General features: G+C 39.7%; 1 protein-coding gene across 1 annotated transcript in view; it reads right to left on the bottom strand.

The window, feature by feature from the left end:
* The window catches only part of BARHL2 (BarH-like homeobox 2), a 59,903-nt gene extending 51,259 nt beyond the window's left edge, over positions 1-8,644 (bottom strand). The window contains exon 1 of the mRNA XM_008574404.1: positions 8,642-8,644. The gene's annotated coding sequence lies outside the window, so the exon portion shown is untranslated. The remainder of the gene's footprint in view (positions 1-8,641) is intronic.
* Between the last annotated feature and the right edge of the window lie 855 nt (positions 8,645-9,499).

The following is a 9,499-nucleotide window of genomic DNA, read 5'->3' on the forward strand; positions in this document are numbered from 1 at the left end:
GTCAAAGAAGTCACAAATGCAGAGCAGTGCCGGGCACCTGGTGGATCAGTGGGTATCATTTGAGAGATCCACCCATCTGGTACTTGAAACCCTCCTCTACATCCCTTTGTGTCCTCGGCTGGAGCATTTCCAGGGACAGATCGCTCACTACTAACAAAGGGAAGTCGTTTCCTTTTACAGCAGTGGTGGCTGTTATAAAATATTTTCTTATATTGAACCAACATTCCAACTTCCTGTAATTGCCACTCTTTGGTCTTAGTTCTGCTCTTTAAGCCCCTACATAATATGTTTTCTGCTTGACATACTTTCAAATAGAGAAGCTTCTCTATTTACCAGCAAGCTATAACTTGATACCCATCCTTACGTCCACTGATTTCCAAGAGACTAATAAGTGTTTATGTTTGCAAACTCTGGATGCATTTTCAAAAAGCAGAAGTATGAAATGGCGCTTCAAAGCTTTCCAAATAAGCATAGTTTCTTCTTTGATGCCATTGTTTTATTGGGCCTCCTTTTCCATTTATAATCTAGCTTTATCTACACTGATCATCTGTTGAGTCACAGAATCCTCTTTTCCTGTTGATATCTGTCTTTGTCATGGAAACCCCTTTGCAGTACAGATTAATACAGTAGTGGTACTTAATTAGTACAGTATCTGTACTTTGGGCCTCACCATTCCTTTTGATGCTCTAAAAATGACCTCTAACCTCGGAACCCTCCACGGCTGGCAACAAACCTCCGGTATCAACGTGTTCACCAAACCAAGGCCCCACATTCTCAAACTAAATTCTTGGCTTCTACATCATATTCTTGGGAACCCAGATTTATTCCCCTTTTGAAAACTAGTATTATATTTGCTCATTTCCAGTTTTCCTAGAATGTTATATGTTCTTTAAAAAATATTCAATATTAGGTAATATTCTCCTTTCTCTCCCCTTACCAAGATTTCAATGAACATCTGTGTGTAAAGCTTTTTTTCTCTTCCAAAACAATAAAAAAGGAGCAGAGAGGAATCAGACCCACCCTAAAAGAAACCATAGGTAATGACTTAAGAATTAATGATGGACTTTAGTAAAATTCTGTACTTCTGACTCTGCTCTCATTATGTGAGATATACACATGGTATGTATGTTCCAGATTAACATATTCAGGGTGAATTGGGTTCTACACATGATCAATTTTTTCTATGACTTCATGAGGTGTCAAAGAGCATTTTTTGGATGGGAAAAAGTAGACCAGGGGACGCTTGTCCCACAACTCCCCAGTTTGTGTATCAGAATTCATGTGTGGAGTGAGTTGGGGGAAAAGGAAATACTGTCGCACAAGCTGTGGTGTCTGGAGCAGTCTGCTCTTCCACATCACTTTGAAGAATTCCAAAATGGTTTTCTGTTAAGTAGCTTCTTCATGGAGGTAGACTTGGTCTTTTGCTTATGTAATTAGGTGGCGTTATACCGGCTGTTGGCCCAGGGCCACATGAGACCAGAGCACCCCCTCTGAAGACCATCCATTAGCTAGATGTATCAGGTAAGTAAAATCTGGCATATTCTGGCATCCGGCAGAGGAAGATTTGTTGTCATAGGTGATTTCACACAGGAAGAATACCAAGATGAAATCTGTTTTCAGGAAAATAACCCCGGTGACTGTGAGGCATATGTGCTGGGTTGAGAACAGGTGAGGGGCCAGGCTCAGAGAGCCCAGTGAGGAGGCTGTTCCTCTGCACAAGGCAAGGAATGATGAAAACTTGACTGAGGAAATGACAGTAGGAATGGGAGGCGACAATTCCAAAGTAGAATTGACAGGGTTTACTGTCCCACTAGATGTGAAATGAGAAGCTAGGAACTGAGCTTGACACATGTTTTTGGCCTTAGAGACTGGTTGCACTCTAATGTCACTGACCATCAGGAATAGAAGAGGACCAGATTCAGTTTGATTTCTTTTGCCTTATTGATCTATGATAAAATAATTTCCTCAATCACTTTAAGAGTAGCCATTATAGTTACAATTAAATAATACATTCTGAGTCTTTATAATCACTATGAATTCTTATTAACTTCATAGTATCCCATATTAATTCCTTTGAGAAAAAAGAACTAGAATATTTGTGTTGTGCCCTCCAAAAATTCTGATCAAATTGAAAAGAGAAGACATACACATCTATTAAAAAAAACAACTTATTAAACAAAACAAAACTATCAAAGACAGCCCAAATAAGCACCAGGTGTGTTTCTGGCAATGAGTTCTGTGAGTCTTTAAAGGGCCAGAGCAGAAACACACATCTGGAGCTTAATCAGATGGAGGTGGACCTTAAAAGGCACATACAAGTTGATGTTGAAAGAATGTATAGAGTGTTCTATCCCTCTGAAGAGTGGTTCTCAAAATAAGGACCTCTGGGGATCCTCCAGACTATTTCAGGGGGGTCTGTGGTGTCAAATCTATTTTCGGATCATATCAAGATTTTATTTACCATTTTCTCTCTTTCTCTCACACATTTACAGAGGAGTTTTCCAGAGGCTGTGTGACGTGTGTCAACATCATTACTCTGACAGCTAAAGGAATGTCTTTGTGTATTATTGAGTTTTAAAATTTTCTCAGTTTTAATTTCTAACATGGTAAATATCAATATATATAACCCACAAAAACCCACAAAGAGTTCTTGGGAGTCCTTAATAATTTTTAAGAGTATAAAGGGGTCTTGAGACCAAAATGTTTGAGAACCGCTGCCAGACTTGGACAGACTACTAAAAGGTCTATTTGACTCTGACTGAGCTGCAGTACATCTCAGTAACTCAGTGCCTTGCCCTAGGCCTTTTCATCCTGTGGGCTCAAAATCTGCTCTGTTGCTGGTAATTTAACTTCTCTGTAGATCTGAAGTTACTGCTCTGTCTCGCACTTTCATTTTTGTTACTGATGGAAAATAATTTTGCTCAATGTTTCCTCAATCTTACATCTCTTTAATACGAGCTGACGTCCTAGGCTTCAAGACCTCAGGCAGAAACACAGCTCATACCCTTTACAATTCTACATATGTGCTAATGTTAATATTTTTGAAAGTATCTAAATTAAATCAGATCCCATTATCCTTCCAAACAAGAGAAAAACCTTAGAGCAATGCAACTCTCCCAGAATTATCCACCCTTCCATCCCCAACTAATGCGCATGTAATTGTCTAGAATTTCAGTTCCAATTGGTTTTAAACATAAAAATTATTAGTAGAATTATAGTTAATATTATTATACTATTTATTTAGATTTGTCAGAATCTGAAGGTTGTAAATTTTCATAGTCTTTGTCTGTTTGACAATATGATTTTTCTCACCTTTACCCTTGAATAATAACTTGGTTAGGCATAGGAAATAGTACACTTCTGGTTGCAATCTTGGGTAATGGGCAAAGTGATTTTTGTTCCTGTTCACAAGCAGGTAGAGAGATTTTGGCTTCCTGTTTCATGTGGGGACCCCAGTCCTACTTTCCTACCACACGCCGGAGTGTTGGGTGCCAGTTCCCGAGGTGATGTTACCCTGGTGGCCTGATTCACTCTCGGCTTCCCATGGGCTGTGCAGCTTCAGTCCTTGCTACCTACTGGGGTTTCCATTCCATTTCTGATCCATAAAGATTTTTCTTCTTTTTTTTAGATTGTGGCCCTGTATTTTTATATATACATATTTTATCTATCACTTACATGTTTTCATAGAATAGTGATGTTTTTGCATTTGCTCAACCTGCTACCTTGACTTACAGGTCTGAGACCATATCCTCATTATGCAGCCAAGGTCCAAAAATACTAAATCTTTTTGACTTTCCAAAGCAGATAGAAAATGCAAAGCACTAATTTAGATTTTGTTAAAGACCCTAAATTAGATTTGAGTAATGCTGCACTCGGATTGGTTATTGCAAATTAAACAGAACTATTTCATTTGAGTTTATGGTCACGTAGGTTAATTAAAGATTCCTCTTTGGAAATACAGCCCCCAAGACTCTATGTAATTTAAATAGGTTCTACATTCACGCAGAGTGAGAATGGTAGTTTCAATATTTAATTCTTGCTTAGTAAATTTTGAAGACTAAAAACACATCTTCCCCAAGTTGTGACTACTCTTTATGTTGAAAACAACTCACTAAAGGAAACAGAGTTGCTAGGTAACTTGGTGCCTGTGGAAAGCTCCTGATAAAATGTATTTAAATCAGATTTCCTGGAGCAGATGGGTAAACTGAAGTGGAAAATAAATTCAAATGATCTGATATTGGCTTTTCACGGTAAAGCTAAAATCTCCTTGCAGTCAAATCTCACACAGATCTTCTTAACTGGGGTAGGTTTAAGGTGGCCTTGCTGCAGAGAGCATCACATCTCATTCCCCACAACATGAAGCCATCTGAGCACAGTGAGCTGAATTACTTTCCAGCAAGTGGGGAAGATCCCCAAAGAACGAACACCACACGGAGAAGGAAGTGTCCGTGAATGTGCCTGCTTTCCTTGCCTCTTCACTGGGTATAATCCTTTCCTATAAGTTAATAGACTGCTTGGGGTGGTCTTGTCTTCAGTTCTTCCAGATCTTAATAAAAAAAAAATCAAATGATCAAAGTGGGGTTGAGCCGCTGAGAAGTGCATTAGCTAAGCTAGAATCCCCTAGTCTTCAATGGTTCAGGCTAGGAGCTCTTAGAAAACAGAAAAAACAGTGGATGTATACAGGGAATGTACATAATGTAATGTAGCTATGAGCATCACCCAATAACTGAATTGCTACTCTTTGAGTTTACATAGGTTGAGAATGAATAGAAGCTGCCAGTTATTTCTCAATATCTTTTGTATGTGATCAGAGATATTGGGGGCAATTGGTGGGAATGGTGGGCGTTATACATAGTCCTGTATGAGGAATTCTTCAGGTATCTTTTTCTGAAGGAGAAACTTTAGTCACCTGAAAACCCACAAAAGTTACTTCTTTACTCAATTCTCTATGACCTGTTAGGGGTGGGGAATCACACAGTATGATTCAAAAGGAATATGGCAGTCAACTTATTAGTTCTGGAACCAAGTAACAGAGGATGTCCAAATTCTTTTAAATGATACCCCAAAAAACTGTCATAACTCTCTGATGACATGCATGAAAAACACCAATGAAATAAGAAAAGGAAAGTGGTTCTCAAGCCCCGGTGTGTGTGTCTCTTGCTACTTCACCATGAGCATTTTGACCATGAGAATGAGAAAAGAACATTCTGGGAGGAAGACATCAAAAGGAAGCAGGGGTCAACATGGATGGCATGTTAGGGAGCTGCAGTCACAGGACATGGCTCGCACTGGGCAGCTACTGTCTGGCAGGCACTGTACTAGGTTCTCCACCTGTTTGACTTCACTTAATTATCACAACAAACCTGCCAAGAAAGTTTTTTTTTTCCATTTTATGGGTGACAAAACTGAGGACCCAATGGGCCTACTAACTTAAAAGAAGTCACAAGGCTAATGAATGTCAGAGCCGGGATTCAGAAGCAGGTCTGTCTGATTTCAAAGCCTACGCTACTTCCTCAGGAGACTCAGTGCCTTGGTAGAGAGCGGAATAATAGGCACTCTTATATGCTGCCAATGGGAGTGTAAATTGGTTCGAATTTGAGCAATATCTGTCAAAATGTTAAGTATTAAGTGTACACACCATCAGATTCAGCAAAATCATCTGGAAATTTATCTTACGTATATGCTTTCACAAGTACACAATGATATATGTACAAGGGTATCTATGACAGTGTGGTTTGTTGTCATCTCTCACTGTGTGACAGAGATGCAAAGATTGCTCAGAGCCCAAATATTAAGAGCAATGAGAAGCCCAAAGGGACCATACTGAGAAAATTCCCTCAAGAAGGGAGAAACGAGGTGCAGCCCCAAGTCAGTATTTGCTTCAGCTTTTATTGTAAAGACAAGGAAACACAAGAGAAAAAGGAACTTAATCAATCATTTATCAAAGGAATGAAAAGAAATTGGCTATGGGGCATTCTCTGGAAAACATCTTGAGAAACAAAGAAAACGGAGTGAAGCTAGATAAGAAATGACCTTAATGTTCTTATCTAATCTAGCAGAAACTATTTGCTGTTTCTGGCATGTGCTGTTTTCAGCACTTAGGTTTGACATAAGTGCATTTAGGACTTTTTCCCTTGGTGCACTTCCTGTTCTTTTTCAAGCCTATGTGCTCCCACAGTTTTGTAATAGAGAAAAACTGGAAACTTCTTAAGTATCCCACTCATAAGGGATTGGTTAGATAATTTCTCATAAAACCACACAATAGACTACTTATGCACTCAAAAAGAATGAGGGAAATCTGTATGAACACATGAAAAGATATTCTCAATATTGTTCAACAAAAAAGTAAGCTGCATAGAGCACATATTGTGAGTTGTGTGGAAGGGGTACAAGCCTCTTCAAAAACAGAGGAGTGTCTATAAGCCCACACAATTTACTGTTGTCATTGGTGAACCTAGGGAGTAGGATGGGGGTAGTTCTTGGTAGAGAGGGCAGGGAAACTTTTACTTTTCACTTTGTACCATTCTAAACTATCTGATTTTTTTCCTAATAAGCAAGTATTACTTTTATGATGAAAGAAAAAAAATTTAAAGAAGGCCCTTTGAACTTAGAAAATAACGGAAGGTTTTTATAACACAAAAATGAAGTGGGTCAGGATCTGTTATAGAATAAAGGGAAGTCAGATGATGATTAAGGAGCTAATGATTGCCAAAGGTCATTTATGTCTTCATGCTAATTGCCAAGGCAGATTCACAAAGAACCTTAGCATTGGAGAAAGTGCACCTTGAAGGCACAAGACCAAAAAAGAAACTCTTCATGATATTTTGGATAACTTGTCAAACCAACGCCCAAATGCTTTGATATTCTCTCAACCCTATTTAGTGTCTGGAATCTTCAACACAATTGTTCTGTTCGTACAAAGCATGAGCAAAAGGAAGCCTGGTAAGCAGCTCAGGTAGAAAGAAAGAAAAGTATTTTTTCCACAAAAATCTTGGCTGCAGCAAACCTTTCCATTCCCAGGATGCATGGAGGTCATCAGTGACAGCTGTAGCCCTTTCTGCATGGAAATCTTCTCTCTCTGATGTGCAGGCAGATTGCATTTGCCTGGCTAATCCGGCCATACACGGGAGAAATGAGAAAAGGCCCAAGCTACCCATATGCACTATAGATTCCAAAAGGAGATGAGCCTACCAACAGTATTTTTTTTTTTTGTCACTGCTTTTCCTGATAATGTCAACATGGACATTATTGTTTGATTAGTTTTCTTCACTCTAAGGCTAGAAATAATTTCTTCTGCGTGATTACCTCTGAGATGTTGGACATCTCAGAGAATTTTTTTCAGAAGACATGACTGAACACATTTTGCAGCACTTTCCTTAAAGTCACTTACTTAATGGTATAAGAAAATATAGTTCATCTGTTTTCTCCTAACTACCCAGTGTTCCTATTCTTATTATTTTGTTCTAGTTAGTTTTCCTTTAGCTTTTAAAAGCCATTGTTTGTACTTTCCGTAATATAATATTATATTATTAAATAATAATAATAATAGCTAACTTTTATTAGGGCTTGTTACATGCCAGGCACTATTTTAAGTGTTTTATATAAAATTAATTAATTTGTTCTCATTATAAATCTATACATAGGTACTGCCATCACCCCCATCATTTGACAGATGAGGAAACTGAAGAGTGAGGAAATTACAAAACTTGCCCAAGCAGTAGATCCAGGACTCAAAGCAGACCTGTCTCACTCCAAAGCATGTTTGTGTAATCACGTACTACATGCGTCACAAAAAAGATGCCATTCTATCTTGTCGGAAGCAGCAGGACAGAAAATCTTCGTAAACCAGGAGAAGTATTCCTGCCCTCTCAGTAGCGTGGGTGATTTTGCTCCTGTCCTTGATCTGGCTCTTCCAGAGGGCATTCTCAATTCAGTTTTCTTGACACTGAGGGACTCTACTCAGAATCCTCAGCTTCCCCATCAGCCATGCCTCCAGGCACCAGCTTCCTTCCTGCCAACTCTAGCCCAATTGATCTCTTCCCCTTGCTAACAAGTTTGCCTTTGTTGGCAGCACCATACAATTACCACATATTTTAAAATATCCTGTTATCTGACTATCTGAAATACGTACTTTAACACTTTCTTACTATCATGCCTGCCAACCCAGGCTTTGAAGGTATATCAGACACCTCTTAGGCTTCAACTCATATCCTGTCAGTCCACATTTTATTGAACTTTTGCTGCAGCAACCAGCTGTGCCCAGGTACAACCAGAAGGATCTTGTCTCCATTGGACCATGAATCTAGTACAGTCTCTAGCTGAGCTTCTCTGCTAACCTGAATAAATGTCCACAAGAATCTGCTTAGCACTCACACATACACAAACCTAGACATTCGAGGTAATTAACACCCTTTGGGGCACCCCTCGACTAGGAAGGATAGAAACTGGTGGGTGGAGCTGCTCTCTTCTATCCCTTGGCAGAAAACTGAGACACATTCTAAACGGCCCACAATGATGACCAGATTGATAATATCCATTTTTATAGGCTTTCTGTATAAGAAAATTTGGGGATGAGACATATGGATAGACCTAGGAGGGCAGGCATGAAGGGTAAGGATTTTTGTCTCATATGAGCACTCACCATAGTGAATCAATAGAGTATCAACAACCAGGTAGACAGGATGACTTGTCTTCTGGATGTCAATGAGCCTCTCTCCGTTGCCATTCCAGTACTTGTGCAATGGACTCATGAAGGGCATGGCCATGGTGACAGGGGTAGTGAGTAGGTGTGGACACAACAATATCAACTCCCTCTCAAAGGAAGGCCCTGTGGGGGGAAAAAAAAACAGAGCAAAGAGACAGAGAATAGCAGGGTTGGGTGACTATTTTAAAAGCACGATCAAATAAACTTTCTCTGATAATATGACAGTTGAGCAGAAACCTAAATGAAATAAAGGAGCAAGCCATATGGGCACACAGGACAAGAACGTTCCAGAGCAGAAAGTAGCAAGTCCCAAGGTTCTGAAGCAGCAGCATGCTTGGTGTGTTTGAGGAGGCTAGGGTGGCTAGTGTGGCTGGAGGGGAGTGAGCAAAGGAGAGGGTGGTAAGAGAGGTGATTGGGAAGCGAGCTGGGCCCAAACCATGGAGGGCTTTGGAGGCAGAGTGAGGACTTCGGATCTCATTAATGAGATATGAGAGAGGAAGCCATCAACGGATATTGGAAATATGATATAGTGTATTTCACATTATATAGAGCTCTCTGCTGCTCTGTGAATTGGCTGTAAGGGGTCAAGGATGGATGTGGGGAGATCAGTTAAGACACTACTGCGGTAGAGTGTTTGGATCTCATTTAGAATGTTTTCTGGCTGTGGAGAGCAAAGACGTGAGGTTAATGGACATCAGCTCTTGGACTAAAGGTGTTGCTACTGTTCGGCACAGCTGACTTGAAGCTACTCGTGAGCAAAAACAAAAACAACTCTTCTACTTCTTACAAATCTTT

This window comes from Galeopterus variegatus, unplaced genomic scaffold (assembly GCF_000696425.1).
Source record: "Galeopterus variegatus unplaced genomic scaffold, G_variegatus-3.0.2 Scaffold1040, whole genome shotgun sequence".
NCBI classification, from domain to species: domain Eukaryota; kingdom Metazoa; phylum Chordata; class Mammalia; order Dermoptera; family Cynocephalidae; genus Galeopterus; species Galeopterus variegatus.